The sequence below is a fragment of the Geotrypetes seraphini genome, chromosome 1 (assembly GCF_902459505.1).
Source record: "Geotrypetes seraphini chromosome 1, aGeoSer1.1, whole genome shotgun sequence".
In the NCBI taxonomy this organism is placed as follows: domain Eukaryota; kingdom Metazoa; phylum Chordata; class Amphibia; order Gymnophiona; family Dermophiidae; genus Geotrypetes; species Geotrypetes seraphini.
The window spans coordinates 446,164,182-446,181,110 of NC_047084.1; the positions used below are offsets into that span (position 1 = coordinate 446,164,182).

Consider the following 16,929-nt stretch of genomic DNA (forward strand, 5'->3'; position numbering starts at 1 on the left):
AATTCTATAAATGGTGTTCAAAATTGAGTGTGCACACAATTTAATTGAGTAACAAGTCAATCAATACCAATAATTGGGTACTAATCAATTATTGGTGTTAATTGGCAGCAATTTGGATTTACATGCTCCTCTTGCTAAACACTATTCTATAAAGACGTGTGCATACATTTTTAGCACACAACTGAAAAGGGGGCTTGGCCACGGGAGAGACATGGGTAGGCCAGACTTTCACTGAAGATGCATTATAGAATTTGAGGGATCCACGCCTAATTTACATTACATTACATTACATTAGTGACTTTTATTCCACCATCATCTTGCAGTTCAAGGCGGATTGCATAAGAGGTTATCTGGACATTTCCAGACGAGCTACAGAGTTGAGCGGGTTATTTCGAGGGGATTGAAATGCTTCCTGCGGAGTTAGTTTGTCGTGATGGATTTCTTGAATAGCAGGGTTTTTGGTTTTTTAAAATTTCTATTCTGAAAGTTTTGTAGTCTGGTGTCGTGATCAGTAGATTGGACAGTTGGTGGTCAAATTTCGCTGCCTGCGTGGCCAGTAGGCCATTGTACATTTTTTTGCATTTGACACCTCCAATTGGGGGGTGCGTGAATGGTGTCTGGGTTCTCCTTTGCCTTGTTGTGGTAGTTCGAATAAGGCTGGGCTATCTTCATTCATGGCTTTAAATAGTAGACAGTAAAATCTGAATAGTATTCTTTCTTGTATTGGGAGCCAGTGTGAGTCGAGGTATGCGGCGGTGATGTGGTCATATTTCTTCAGCGAAGAGATCAGTCTCAGGGCTGTCTTGCCACCCTGACTCTTCTACCCTTCCCCCTCAGTGTAAGGCCATGGTTTTAACCCGTGGGTTTATAATTTATAACATTTTATTGAAGGAATATATAAGTATACAAAAATATAATACAAATTGAACTCATAACAATTATATTCATAAAAATATTTGTCAAACATAGTTCTATTATTCCCCCCAAATATATTTCCATATTATCTACAATAAACCTTAATACATTCTCAAGTTCAAACCCCCTTTTTCAATTCTCTCCTCCTCTCATCCCTACCCCTTTTAATTATATGTAAATCTTTAATTAAAGAAATAAAATAACCCAAAAACTAAACCCCCCCCAAACCAAATGGAAGTTGACAAAAATAAAGAACTGGAATTTTAAGTAAATAATCATAGTTTCAATGTAAATCATTAAGAATTAAACTTCTCGTCTTAGGTGAAAGATTTTGAATATACAGATCCCAAATTTCCATAAACATACAAATTTTTCTAGCCGAACGCCTAACTTCCCAAGTCTCAAATAACAATAGACTATGAAACTGGTTCCTCCAGTGCCAGAAACTAGGCGCTTCTTTCTATAACCAAAATTGCATAATACATTTATGTCCAATCATACACGCCTTTTTGAAATAAGAGACATTTTTCTTTTTACCAAAAACCCCACAAGCCCCAGCTTTACCAAAAATTACTCCCCTTGATGAATCTACAACAGAACTACCCCATAATGAGCCCAAAAATAACAGAATGGCAGACCAGAATGACCTAATTAAAGGGCATGACCAAAAAGCATGAGTTAAAGTACTAGGATCCTTATCACACTTAATACAAATTGGGGAATTAACCAAACCTGCATGAAAAGCTTGAGTTTGGGAAAAATAAGCTCTATGTAACACTCTAAATTAACATTCCCTCCATACAAAACCTGTAATAACTTTTGGTATTAAAGCGGGTGAAAACCACGGGCTCGCAAAGTATTAAAGTAAAAAAAAAAAAAAGTAGCTCGCAGCTCTGTAAGCATGTGCAGACCATCTACAGACAAAGATGGTTTGCGCATGCTTCAGGATCGCTCACTAGTGATCTGTGTGGTCGGTGGGGGGCGTTCCTCCAATCGCCCCCATTTGCATGCTGACTCTTGGTGAATTTGTCAGCCTGCCGCGGATCGGCCGCACTAGTGAATCTAGCCCTATGTTGTAATGTTTAACTTGCTTTTTTTTTTTTAATCAAACTTTTCAAACCACCCTCGTAATGTCTCTTGGCTAGGGGGTACTACAGGATCAGGTTTGGAAGTGTTCCTTTAAGATGTGTACACTTTTTCTTCTCTGTGGAGTCTAAATTATTTTAAGCTTTATAGGAAGTAAATCTGAATTATCAGTTTCTAAATCAGAACAGTAGATAATACCACTAATACAACTTCTGAAATGTTCCTTCAAGGGTATATGCACACAATAAAACCCTGAATTCAATTAAAATTATGTGTAAAGAAAAGTTGATAATATTGGATATGCAAACTGGCATACATCTATTTGGTCAGCTCTCCTAAATCTCACTCTAACTAAACTCTTATCATGCTCATGTCTAAACTTTTGATTTACTCCATTAAGTATTTCTCTTTATATGGGAAGAAGTGAAGTTGTTCTTTAGTCATATTCTTCCCACACATCATTCATGTTTGAATTGTTCTAATGAGGTTTACTGTTGCTTCTTTGGCTTGTGTGCTGTATCATGGTAGTAGCAGTGCATGCAGATGTACATAGGGTTACCATATGGCTCCAGAAAAAGGAGGATGGATTGAGATAGCCGGGTTTTACTTCTATTGAAAGCAATGGAAGTAAGGAGGACAGATAGACATCTGGGCTTTACTTCTATTGAAACAAATGGAAGTAAAACCAGAATGTCTCTCCGTCCTCTTTTTTCTGGAGCCATATGGTAACCCTAGGTGGACTCGTATTTGTACATATTCTCAGTCTGCTTGCAATTTGTCAGACACCTTTTTTAAAAGACAGATTTGTATAGTGAGTTAGGTTTTCTTTGGAGAGAATAAATCACCCTTTGAAACGTGTGCCGACACATTCAGGAGACCGCGTGTTTTCTGGTCGTGTGTGGCAGAGGGTTACAGGAATCTGTTTTGGCTTTTGTACTGCTGTTGAAATGTTTGGTTTATTTTTTTCCTTATTACAATAGGGAAGGTTGCAGTGGACTGGAAAGTGAGCCTAAGTAAGACGCCTGGAGAGAAGATTAATGGAAAGATAGGGTTAGGAACAGGCTTCATATTTTTTCCCAGGACAGACTAATCCAATCTGTGTGTTAACATGTTGCATGCATAGGCCGCAATTCTGTATTTTTTAAGGGCGGGGTTTCTCCAACGCCATCCTTGGGACACACCTAACCAGTCAGGTTTTCAAGATACTCATAATGAATATGCCTGAGATAGATTTGCATGCCCTACCTCCATTGTATAAATCAGGTTAGGTGTGTCCCAGATGGGGTTGAGAATCCCTGGTATGGAGAAAGATTATGGCAGAGAGCGAAGGCTTTATAAGAGGGGATCCTCAAATCCAGTCCTTGAGGTCAACAACCCACTCTGGTTTTCAGGATAACCATAGTGAAATATGTACGAGATCTATCTGCATGCAATGGAAGCAGTGAATGCAGACAGATCTCATACATATTCATTGTAGAAATCTTGAAAACCAGGCTGAGTTGTAGGACGTCGAGGACTGGAGTTGAGGAACCCATGGGGAAGGCAAATCTATAACTGAGCACTTAAGAACACAGAACAGTAGCACAAATGCAAGTGCAGCGTGCTCTTTTCTGTAAGGGTATATGTGTTATGTGTGTATATAAGCAGAGCAAGGCAGGGGCTGCCACACAAGCATGGAACCTACAGAATATTGTAAAGGATGCGCATTTCGTGCTGCCCTTAGACATGCCCATTTACAGCTGTCATTGACCTAGCATAAATGGGCACGCCTACATATAGGCTGACCAATGGGGGCTCACACTAGTTTTCTATAGGAATTTTGCTGACCAGATGCAATTACAGAATAGGTGCTCTTTGCTCAGCATTGGAGTGTCTAATAGGGGTCGTCCAGTTGTCTAATTGCTTTCATAGTGTGTTTACCCACAGAGAAGGCACTTTAGAAATTGCCTTGTTTTTGCAAAACTGTGTTGGTCTATACCAGTGGTCACCAGGTACTATTTTGCGGCCCACAGTCTGTATTAGTGCTGTCTGTACTAGTGCTGCCCACTCTTTGCAGCGTCCTCCGGCTTCCCCCCTGGCCTCCCGCTCTTACCTTCAGATAATTACCGCAACCTGCAGAGAGATTCGTCGGTGCTGTAGCGATCCTTGCAGGCTGCTGTCGTTTTCAGCAGCATGTTCCCTCTGCCGCGATCCTGACCCTGAAGTCAGAAGAGAGGCAGGACCGCAGCAGAGGGAATGTGCTGCAGAGGCCAATGGCAGCTTGCAAGGAACGTTACAGCACTGGCGATCTTCTCTGCAGACTGTGGTAATTAGCTGAAACTAAGACCGGGAGGCCAGGGGGGAAGCTGGAGGATGCTGCAAAGAAGGGAGGAACATGCAGGCCTTCGGGGTGAGGGGGGTGGGGGGGGGGAAAGATTTATAAACTATAAAGAGTTTTACCTCATGCAAAATTGTCATTTCTTTAATAAGACATTAACTATTTTTTTCTGCGGCCCTCCAAGTACCTACAAATTCAAAATGTGGCCCTGCATAGGGTTTGAGTTTGAGACCACTGGTCTATACATAGTATAGATAGTTTTCCCTATGTTGAAAATGATAAATGTGTGTTTTACAGTTGCACCCTACATACTTTGTGCCAGTAAAGAGATGCCCACAGCACAATCTGGCCATATCGTTTTAAAAGAAAAACTCCATGGGGCATTTCAGTTTTTGGATCTATGACATGTGTTTTCTTCTACCCTCAGTAACTTTTTGTTTTTTGAAGAGCAGAAGGTAGCCTTGTTTTTGGTACTTAGCTCAGACATTAGTCAGTAAATAGAAAAGAACTGAAAAAGTCAGAAAAGGCATGTCAGTTTGATTACACTGAAATCTTGCAAGGACAAATTTGATCTTCAGGGTTGATTGGGTTGATTTCTCTTTCTAGGACTCCAGACAGAACTGAGTAATGCATAAGAAGTACATCAATAATCCAAATCAAACTGGAATAAAATCCCACGCTGCAGATGGAGTAAATGACAGAACGATAGCAAATTAGGAGAACATCTGAAGCCGGATCTGATACCAAATAAATAAGATATAATAAGAGGCATTTTTACAGGGTTTTTTTCCATTTGAGTAATTTGTGGCATATGAGAGAGTACGATACAAATATTAACAAATGCATATTATGTATGATAGACACATTCATTGTAGTCGCACACCTAATTACCTAGGGCTGGATTCTCAAAAATCCACTTTAAAAACCAACGGAGCACTGTCACAGGAATTCTTGTAACGATTTCAAAGACATGAGTCATTCTCAAAAATTTGTGCATGCAAATGTGGTCGGTGGATAGTAGCGAAAATTTACATGAGAAAATTTACGGTGTTAGTGATTGGCACATGCACAGAATACACAAGGAAAGAGGCGTGAATGTGCACATGTGCCAGGAAAAGCAATACAATAAGCATGTACCTTATTTGAGCATAATGTATGCTTATGTCATATGCATGCGACACACGTGACTGTAACAGTTGGTCACAAAAGCTGTTCGTATTGCAAAAACAGATAAAAGCCCAGCATTTCTAAGTCTGAATTTTGGCTGCTGTGGAAATACAGCATCATTCATCATCTTGCTTCAAATTTTTCAATCGGTCAATGCCGGCTTTTAACAAGCACGCATAAAACATGCCTTTATCTCCCCAAAATTACTATTAATTCAGGTAAATCTTATAATTTGTAATGTAAAATTTTATCATGAACCACAGCCAGAAACACATAAGACTCGAGAAGCATGCTTTTACTATTCCCCTAAAAATAAATAAATATATATATATATATATATATATATTATGGGGGTAATAATCAAAAAAATAAAAAGTGTCCTAAATGGCTACTTGGATGATCAAAAAGCCTGATCGTCCAAGTACCCATAACCAAAGCTGGTTTTTAGACGTATCTAAAAACAGCTTAGGCATTTCCCCTGCCTCTAGACGCACAGAGAGAAAAGAGGTGTGTTTAGAGGAGGGAAAAGGACGGGCAGTGGGCGGGAGGTGGGCCGACCTACACTTAGGCGTACAGGTATAACCAAAACAGTTACAGGTTGCCTAGTCGGCACTTAGACCTTTTTGACTTAGACGTAGTCAAACCAGGTCTAAGTGCCGAAAAAGGGGCCGCTGAGCTGATGGCTGCTGGCGCGATCAGTTCAGCGGCCCGGCAACCGACCTACCGCAACCATCGTGGCAGGAGAGATGTCTCATCTCCCCTACCGCGATGCCATCACTCCTCTACCCGAACTGCTGCGACCCGCGGCAGGAGAGATGCCCTATCTCTCCTGCCGCGGGTCGCAGCAGTTCTGGTAGAGGAGTGATGGCATCGCGGTAGGGGAGATGAGGCATCTCTCCTGCCGCGATGCATCACCCCCCCCCCACACACACATACAACATCGGGGCAAGAGGGAGCCCAAGCCCTCTTGCCCCGCGGCAGCCGCGACCCCACCCCCGACATCGGGGCAAGAGGGAGCCCAAGCCCTCTTGCCCCGCCGACTCCCCGCCGATATCGGGGCAAGAGGGAGGCCAAGCCCTCTAGCCCAGCGGCAGCCGCGACTCCCCCCGACAACCTCGGGGCAAGAGGGAGCCCAAGCCCTCTTGCCCCGCCGACTCCCCAAATCCCCGATGATATTGGGGCAAGAGGGAGCCCAAGCCCTCTTGCCCCAAGGCAATTGTGCCCCCCCCTCCGACTTGATCAGGCAAGTCCTGGCCCAGGCAACTCCCCCACCCCCCACTACATTATGGACAGGATCCCAGGCCCTCCTGCCCTCGATGAACCGGCCCCCCCAGCCGACCCGCGACCCCCCGGCCGACCCCACGACCCCCCCATCCCCACCCCCTTCCCCGTACCTCTTTAACGTTGGCCGGACAGACGGGTGCCAAACCCGTCCGTCTGGCAGGCAGCCCACAGCAGAATGGGGCCGGATTGGCCCATCCGCCTCAAAGCCCCGCCTACAGGTGGGGCCTAAGGCGCCTGGGCCAATCAGAATAGGCCAGTTGGGCCCATGTGCCTAAGGCCCCGCCCACAGGAGGGGCCTAAGGCTCCCGGGCCTATTCTGATTGGCCCAGGCGCCTTAGGCCCCACATGTGGGCGGGGCCTTGGGACAGCTGGGCCAATCCGGCCCCATTCTGGCATCGGCTAGCTGCCGGGCGGACGGGTTTGGCACCCGTCTGTTGGCCAACTTTAAAAAAGGTAAGGGGAAAGGGGTGGGGGAGGGAGGGTCGTGGGGTCGGCTGGGGGGGTTGGGGGTTCTGGGGGGGCAGTCGTTGGGGGAGGGGGGTTGCGTCGAGGGAAGGAGGGCCTGGGATCCCTCCTGCCCGTATTGTAGTGGGGGGTGGGGGGTAGGGTGTCGTCAGGGCCAGGGGGGCTTGGGCTCTCTCCTGGCCCACTCGAGTCGGGGGTCGCCGTGGGCCTGGAGAGCCTGGGCTCTCTCCTGGCCCACCCGAGTCGGGGGTCGCCACGGGCCAGGAGAGCCTGGGCTCTCTCCTGGCCCGTTGTATCGGAGGGTGGGGTCACTGGGGCCAGGAGGGCTTGGGTTCCCTCCTGGCTATATCGAGTCGGGGGGGGCACGATCGCCGGGGCAAGAGGACTTGAGCTCCCTCTTGCCTCGATGTTGTCGGGGGTGGGGGAGGTTGGCGGTTCGACATGGCAGGAGGGCTTGGGCACCCTCCTGCCTGGATCGTTGTGTGTGGGGGATTCTGTAACTGGTGTTGTTTTTGACAGACACCGGTTACAGAATCCAGCTTTTAGGCGAAGGCCTGGCTCCTCCTTCGCCTAAAAGCCCTTCTGTTGGACGTTTGGGGCTTAGGTGTTTTTTTGTTTCGTTATGGCTAAAAAGTGTAGACATCGTGTGGGTGTACTTTTAGACATAGTGGTGATTGGGCGTTTAGGCAGAGGAAGGCCATAATCAAAACAAGGACGTTTGGTTTGGTTATGGACACTTTCCCTGCTTCTGCTTTGAATGTTTAAGGACTTAGGCCAAAAAGGGACTTAAATTGTTTTTTTTGATTATGCCCCTCTTAAGGTTTTTATCTTTTATCTTATTTTTTCACAGTTCTGGAAAATTTAAGTTATTTAGGGATAGTAGCTCAATTATCTCCCCCCCTCCCCAACCACTGCAAAAGCATTTTTTAGCGCTGGCCAATATGCTGAATGCTTTGCGCTGCTCCTGACACTCATATTTTATATGTTTCTTCCATAAATAATCTTTATATTTTTTTTTAATATTGCCATTGGTTTTAAATTAGTATTATTTTATTAAGGACTTTGTGTAGTGTATATAAACTTATTTGATGCACTAGCAGGTTATCATATTGCAATACCATGTTTCATATGTAGATAACTACTGGTGAGTCTAATTATAGATCTTAAAAGAATTTTTATTTCATATTTTACTTTTTGAATCTGCTATTCTGTTGATTTCATTTTCCTTTAAATTTATTAGGACCATACTATTTATCTGATGGAAATGCTGTTTAAAAAAAAAATCTTTCTGGGTAAGTGCTAATAACATTTTAATCACAATTTTTGTTTCTTTCAGGCCCTCTTTTATCAAGCTGTGGTAGAGCGTTTTAGCACTGGCTGGTGAGGTATATGCGCTGGCGCTCATAGGATTTGAATAAGCATCAGAGCATTTACCTCGCCAGCAAGCGCTAAAACGCTCTACCGCGGCTTGATAAAAGGGGGCCTCAATTATTTTGGTCATCTTTTTTTTAATGTTATAGATTCTTACATTTTTGATGTTTCACTGGTTTAATATGATTTATATTATTCTTATTCTTTAATTGTAGATGATCTTGTAGCTTGTGGCTATATTTTATTTATTGTATTGTCAGTGTGCCCGGGTTTGATTCCCACTGTAGCTACTCGTGACCTTGGGCAAGTCACTTAACCCTCCATTTCCCCAAGTAAATCCTCCCGGCCCCCCTCCCCCCAAAAAACAAAAACCAAACAAACCAAAACAACATTAGATTATGAGGCCACTAAGGACAGAGAAAGTACCTGTGGTATATCAAAAATATTACCCTTCTCTCTTAGCACTTTGACGGGAATTCCATAATCAGCGCTGATATCAGTGGCTGCCTAAGAAATGGCCACCCATAGCATGTCAATAATGATGCAGTGCCAATTATTGAATTTTGCTTTGTTTTTAAACTGGTGCCTTAAATATAGGCCAGCATTTTAGAAGCCTAAATTTAAAGCGCTGGTGTTGCATTTAGGGGCACCTAAGGCCACTTTCAGTGCAAGCCACATCCTAAGGCATCCTTATGCACCCCTAAGCGCTTCTATAAGCACAACACTGGCGCTGTAAATGAAGGTCTGAAGTTCTGGGTCTAGCTGTACCCCAGCCTACCTGACTTGTGACTTAAGGGTGAGATTTTATCTCCCAAAATAGATAGGGTTACCAGATTTGTTAGTGCAAAAAAGGGGTCATGTGGCCACACCCTAACCTGCTTTCAGCCCATCCACATTCTGCCCCTGCACAAACCTCGTCTCTTCTTCCCTGAGTCCGTGCTGTGTCTGGAGGGCCTCTGAGCATGTACGGTTGCGATGTAATGATGTCGCCCACATCCGCGCATGTGTTTGATGTCATTGCATTGCATCCGTGCGTGTTCAGTGGATCTCCAGATGTGGCCCCGAGTTTGGGGCCTTCCAAAATCCAGACAAGCTGCCGGGTTTTGGAAATCCATCCATGCACCCGGACAATCTTCTAAAAAGAGGACATGTCAGCGTTTTCCTGGACATCTAGTAACCCTAAAAACAGATGATGGGCTCCTTTTACTGAGGTGCGCTTGTGTTTTTAGCTCGCCCTGCATTTCCGTGCGCGCTAACCCCACGCTACTCACCAAAAACTAACGCCAGCTCAATGCTGGTGTTGGCGTCTAGTGCGCACGCTAAAACCGCTAGCGCAGGTTAGTTAAAGGAGCTTTGTAAGGCTCACAATTTTTTTTAAAAAAGAGTTAAATGGAATTTGAATTAGAGAATGACACGGTGACAAATTTGTCCCTGTCCTGCAGGAACTCAATTTCCCTGTCCCCGTGAGTTTTGTCACTGGCCCTCTCCCATTCCTGTAAGCTCTGCCTTAACCGCACAAGCCTCAAAGACTTATGATTTTAAAGTGTTTGAGGTCTGGGCAGATGATGACAGAACTTGCAGGAATGGGGCAGGACAGGAAAAGAGCTCGCGGGGACGGGAAAAAAATTTGTCCCCATGTTATTCTCTAATTTGAATCCCAGTCCCTTGGTTTACAGTCCACAGTGTTAACCACTAGGCTACTCTTCACACTTGCTTCCTGCTTTGGTCAGAATGCCTGTAATACCTGAGGCTGTCATAGAGTCTGGTATTGTTTTCTAGTTTGCTTTCAGGGGAGCGGGAGTAGGACAACATTCACTGGGGAATTATGGAGGGATCATGTCTTAATCCCTGCAATTGCCAGCTGTTCAATCAGAGCAACTGAGTTTTGTTGTTTTTTTAAATCCAAGACATGTTTGAAACAGGTATAATTTAGGATGTCCTAAACCTAAGACTTAGAAGATTCTTTCTGTTCAATTATTGCTGTTGGATATCCTGATTTTAGGTCCTCTCTAGTCCCGCCTAAAACATGCTTTCGACCTGCCCCTTTGCTATTTGGACTTTTTTTTTCCTGCCTTTTCAAAATTGCTATTTGGATGTGTTTGTCAGCTGGATATACAGTATATGGTTTTTTTGGGGGGGTTGGGGGCATTTTGAGATTTCTATATGCTTTGAAAATGAGCGCCATGAAATCTATTTGCATTCAATTGAGACAGTGCATGCAAATTAATCTGAACAAAATGCAAAAACTCACTCCATTAAAGAGACACCGCCCGGCATCCAAATGAAATTAACCACGAAAGAAAAATGCCTCAGACAAAAGGAGAGGTGAGGCAGTTTTCTTTCATGGTTAATTTCATTTTGATGCCGGGCGGTGTCTCTTTAATGGAGTGCGTTTTTGCATTTTATTTATATTTTCCGTCTTTCCCTATTTTGCTTGTCTTTCAAATTAATCTCATGCGTATTCATGGGGGAAAATCCGACTGGGTTGTGGCCCTTGACGACTGAGGTTGGACACCCCTGATATAGAATTAGGAGGATAATGTTTTAAAAACAAAAGTCAGACATGTAAAGGGCATCAGAGATGCAGCTTTTTAATGATGATGTCATTATTTTTGTTGGATGTAGGATATCCTTCTACCACAGATTTTTCCAAGTCCTAAATCTCAATGGAACAAGCCCAATTCTCTCACAATGCTGTTGTATTGAAATTAACATTCTTTAGCATAAACATGTCTTAATAGAGCGAAGAATGCTATTTTTCTCCTACAGCACACTTGTGGAAAGAGACTGTCGACCGTAGCTCCTATTCTTTTGTCTATTTTACAAGATTCATAAATAGTGTTACTACATTCAGTTTTCATTCACAACATTAAAGGCAGTATGTTAGGTTCTTTGGCTTTGAGCTCAGTGGACTGTACCTTCTGTAAAAAGCACAGTAGCTAAATTGGAGTGCTTCGCTTTGTTAAGAGTTCTGTGACCAGCATATCTTTGTAAAATCTGAAAAATAAAATCCTTTAGTTCAGTAGTAGAGTACTTCTCACTTGCCTGCTGCTGTTTCATGGGTTTATGGACCTTTTACAATACTTCTGACTGGTTGCTAAGCAACCATGACAGTATGGCTGATCACATATGCCGCATATCAATGGATTTAGCTTTTTATTATTAATTAAATTTACCAAGCAAAATAACAGGCCTAAACTGACGTATGGCTTTTTTTCCAGCTGTAGAGATTTCCAGAAAGTGAGCTAAAACTCCTATTAGCTTCTGCAGCTCATTCAACACATGCTTCCTCCTGATAAACCTTTGAGAATCTGTTAGGATTGTATGAGCTTTGCTCCTTAGCTGAATAAATTACCTTTTACATGTGTAGATTTTAAAAAGATCGTGTTCATTATCATGGTGACTTGTTTTGGCAAATCATATTCATGGTTTTGCTTCTTGCTTACCAACTCAGTTTGAACGTGAATGTGTCTGGATATAGTGAATTACATAATAAAAAAAATGTTAAACTCTAAAAATCTCAGATGCATATTGTTAAATATTGTAGGACTGGGATAGGGATATAGTATGATTGCACTTTAGAGAGTGCCCTCTCATTCTCCCTACCTTGGAGAGGGTGAACAATCTGTCTTTATCTACTAAGTCTATTCCCTTCATTATTGTGAATGTTTCGATCATGTCCCCTCTGTCTCCTCTTTTCAAAGGAGAAGAGGCCCGATTTCTCTAATCTCTCACTGTACGGCAACTCTATCAGCCCCTTAACCATTTTAGTCGCTCTTCTCTGGACCCATTTGAGTAGTATTGTGTCCTTTTTCATGTATGGCGACCAATGCTGGACACAGTATTCCAGGTGTGGGCGTACCATGGCCCGGTACAGCGGCATGATAACCTTCTCCGATCTGTTCGTGATCCCCTTCTTAATCATTCCTAGCATTCTGTTCACTCTTTTTGCCGCCGCCGCGCATTACATGGATGGCTTCATTGACTTCTCAACCAGTACTCCCAAGTCCCTTTCCAGTTCTTAATCCACATGAGTATTTCACCCTCGATTCCATGGCTCGCAATTTTTCGAAGTAGTCGTTCATGCGGGACCTTGTCGAATGCTTTCTGAAAATCCAGATATACAATGTCGACCGGGTCACCCTTGTCTATCTGCCTGTTTACTCCCTCGAAGAAGTGCATCAAGTTCGTCAAGCAAGATCTTCCTTTGCTGAAGCCATACTGGCTGGTCCTCATCAGATTGTGTCCGTCAAGATGGTCAATGATGCAGTCCTTTATCAGCGCCTCTACCATCTTTCCCAGTACCTCCTTTCCTGAGGCCTTCCTGTGTTTTCCTCTCTCAGGTTCCAGCCCCCTCAGTTCCCTCTCACTCCAACTACAGTTCTGTCTTCCTATAAATCCTACCCCTCTCTCACTTGCACCCTGAATCCCCTACTTGGCCCCCATAGTCTTTATCCCTCTCTTCACTAGCTAAGAATCTCTTCCTCCCTTCCCACCCCATTTCTGGTCTTGGTCACTCTCTTGTCTTTTCTCTACCACCCTCCAACCCTCTACCCTCCCCCCTTGTGGTCCCAACATCCATGTCCCTTCACCCCACTCGCCATCTCTGTCGCTTTTACCCTGAATCCCTTCCCCACTCCACTTAGTTTGGCATCTCTCTCTTTTTTTTTTTCTCTCTATCTCTTTCTCTTTATATATATCTCTCTCTCTCTTTCTGTGATCAAGCATCTCTTCCTTCTCACCCCCCTTTTTGGCTTGGGTTTCCTTCTATTCCCCTTTTCCCTCTACTTACTGGTCCATCATCCATGAACCCTACCATCTCCTCCTCTCCATGTAAGTTAACATAAGCATAAGAACATAAGCAATGCCTCTGCTGGTTCTCTTCCTTCTCCTCACCCATGAGCCTAGCATCCATGTTCCTTCCTCCCCCCCCCCCCCAAATTGTGGTTTACATCCATTCCCCCTCCTCCATGTGAGTCTGACCTCTTTCTGACCAACCGACCCCCCCCCCTTACTCCATGAGATCCAACATACCTGTGGTCCTCTAAGAGCAGCAGTAGTGGCAGCAGCCGGCCAGCAGAGGCAGCGCTGTAAACAGGCTGCTCACAGCTGGCCCTGCCAGGGCCTTTCCTCTGTCACATCATCCATCTACAGGTTGTGGCAGAGGGAAGACCCCCAAAGCAGCCCATTCAGAGTACTGCCATCACTGCTGTTTTGGATGCTTTGGAGTGGAGGTATGTCAGGCTCTCGATGGGAGGGTCAGTAGGGTCTGGCTGCTCAGAGGGATGGGAGGGAGAAATAGAAAGACGCTGCAGAAGGAAGGCCCAGCCCCAGCGGAGAAGGATGCAAAGCAGCCTGTTCAGGATGCTGCCACCTTTTTTGGAGGCCTTGGAGCTGCTGCACAAAGGGATGGGTGAGAGGCGAGGAAAGATGCTGCATATGAGGGGGGAGGGGGGAGAAAGGAAAGAGGAAGAATTGGGTTGGAGGAGAGGAAGGGAGAGATGATTGTTGTACATGGGAAAAAATATAAGACATTCCCCGAAAATAAGACCTAGTGCGTTTTTTTGGGAGCACAAATTAATATAAGACCCTGTCTTATTTTGGGGGAAACACAGGTATGTATTGTAACAGGTATGGTGAGAACAACAGTAGGAGAAAATTCAACTTACAGGTAGGGCAGAGAAGTTCACAGTGTTGTAGCTTGCAACATGCAGAGGTCCTTACTTCCTTCTATTTTATCTCTCGGAGTGAACTGATAAACACATTTCAAAACTTTCCAACAGCACAGTCACAATGGTAATTTAGATATTGGTTTGAAGTTTCCAAGCTTCTTGTGACTTGTAGAACAATTCCAAACATATACCATAGCTTAGAGTAACTCCTGGATGATTATGCAAATGGAGTGCAATGGTAGCAGATCCCTGCTTCTTCAGCACAGCCAAGGTTGCCCTCAATAGTCCTTTGATCTAGAAATGCTCACAATGTATTTTTAAAGCCATAATGCTGTTTTTGGTTCCCTTTTTAAAAGGCGTTAAATCTACCACCACCACCATCACCACCTCCTCCAAGCAATGTTTATTTCTCTAGTTTTTGTATTTACATTAGTGCCTTCAGCTTATCTGCTTATTAATTCATAAACCACTGACGGCCCCTTCACCCATAGGATAGTTTCATCCTAACAATTCAGTACTATCCTCCACCCCACAGCTGTCAAGGCACTAGAGTTGTGTCCTACAAACTTTAATGAGCCGCGGCACACTAAAGGTAGTGGCTGTGGCTCGAGACACCTGGAAGTGCACGGATATCGCTGTAATGACATCTCGCGCATGCGTGACATCATCATGTCACTGTCCGCTTGTGTGTGAAGGCCCTCCAGGCGGGCCCTGAGACACTAGTGGGGGGTGCCAGAAGGGAAGAGGGCCAGAGAGAAGGATAGGTGCTGGCACCCACTGATTGCCTACAGGACGTGCCTCTCGCTACGAGAGGCACGTCCTGTAGGCAGTCAGCTGGCACCGTCAGCTCTCCTCCCCAGTGTACCGCGGCACACCTGAACTCTCAGGAAGCACACAGTTTGAGATACCCTGCACTAGAGGAAATAACAGGGAATTTTCACCAATCTTCAGGGCCAGGACAAATGTCAGAAAGTTCTGCTTCACACAGCGAGTGGTGAACGCCTGGAACGCTCTCCCGGAAGAGGTTGTGGAGGAAACCACCATTCAAGGTTTTAAGGGCAAGTTGGATGCACATCTTCTTGAAAGCCACATTGAGGGATATGAATAATTAAGGTATTCGCCAAGGTCTGATCCGGTGCGGGCATTTCTTATGTTCTTATGTTATGTTCTAGGTTTTCAGTTCTGTTCCCTCTACATTCTCATTATGCCTTGGGAAGTAATTTCTCACCCAGCGTCTTTCACTTTAGCCACTGCATAGCAGCTGCTGAATAGCATTTTTCTACCTTCCTTTTGGACCATTGTTTATTCTCTGTGATATTTTTCCCATCCTTATTTGCACTTTTAACTATTGTGCGCTCACCATCCGGGACCCCCTAAGGAAGATGTCTTCAGCTGAAACACAGTCTGTGTTGGGTCCGGATCTCTGTTTCCTCATGTGGATGAGTTTGGATTTTAAAAATGTTTAATAAACATTTACATCAAGAACATCCATTCCACAGCTTTTTTTGTTTGTTTTTATGGGACTCTCCTTTTACTGTGGAATAGCTGGGTTCTTTTGTGTGAAGTAATTTCTACTGCCAGGGCTGTATAATCTTTATGCTCAGGCTTAAGCTCAGGCTCCTGGGCCTGGTTCTCAACATTTCTTATTTCCATAGGGATGGGTTCCTCCAGGCTCTCAGAGCTAGGCTGGAGACCCTTAAAAATCTTCCTTTTGATCATGTTTCTTCTGCTTTAACTACTTCGCATTGGCTTCCGATTTTTTTTTTTTTTAAGTTGTATTTTTAAAAAGTTTTAGTGATAGCTTTTAAGGTTTTTCATGATATGACTCCAAATTATATGCTGGAGAAGCTACCTATATATTACACTGGCCAATACTGATTTTGGTGCCTCAAATATTAGACCTGTTAATGGGTATATTCGACCCAGAATTTTTGGAATTCCAAAAATGGCTCCAGTTTTCTTCTATCAGCACTAGTTTTTACGATACAGAACATGTGCCATATACCACTCTTCACTCTACTCGCCCATTAAAAAAATCAGGATATTTTAAAGTAGTGTTTAAATTAATATCTTTTAAGCATGAAGAAAACATTTTAAAAATTAAAAGAAAAGTGTACAACATGAAAATCTACTTATTTCATACCAAAAGCACAAGTTTATGATACGAATTTTCCAGTCAATTGACACACAAGAAGCTCCTTTAATAAGACTTCCAAGAGTGTAATCTGCCAGTACAATCTTGTATAAGATTCCAACAATAGGTTGCCATCATATGTGCATCCCATCTTCCTTGGTATATGGCTTACATTGTTTTTATGTCTTGGTGAAATCTTTCACCTTGCTCTTCGCTTAAGTTACCAAGGTTCTCTGGAAAGTGATCTAAGTCAGTGTTCTTCAACCTTTTTACACCCGTGGACCGGCAGAAAAAAAATAATTATTTTGTGGACCGGCAAACTACTAGGACTAAAATTTAAAAATCCCGTTTCCGCCCCATCTCCGCGAGCTCGGTCCCCACAAATCATCTGTTCCCATCCACACAAGCCTCAGTTATGATTTTATATTGAATGTATTTTATTAAAGTATAAAAAGAAACAATATTCTGTAGAATTGTCATTTTATAAATACAAATAATTCAGAGCAAGGATCAACAAA

At 43.8% G+C, this 16,929-nt stretch overlaps 1 protein-coding gene across 3 annotated transcripts in view; it reads left to right on the forward strand.

The window, feature by feature from the left end:
* Nucleotides 1–16,929, forward strand: part of SH3GL2 (SH3 domain containing GRB2 like 2, endophilin A1) — a 265,872-nt gene that overhangs the window by 62,571 nt on the left and 186,372 nt on the right. The window contains exons 2-3 of one of the 3 annotated variants that reach the window (XM_033920579.1): nt 4,925–5,008; nt 8,475–8,526. The exons of 1 other annotated variant lie outside the window; for it this stretch is intronic. The gene's annotated coding sequence lies outside the window, so the exon portion shown is untranslated. The remainder of the gene's footprint in view (nt 1–4,924; nt 5,009–8,474; nt 8,527–16,929) is intronic. One more of the 3 variants, XM_033920589.1, reaches the window with a different exon arrangement.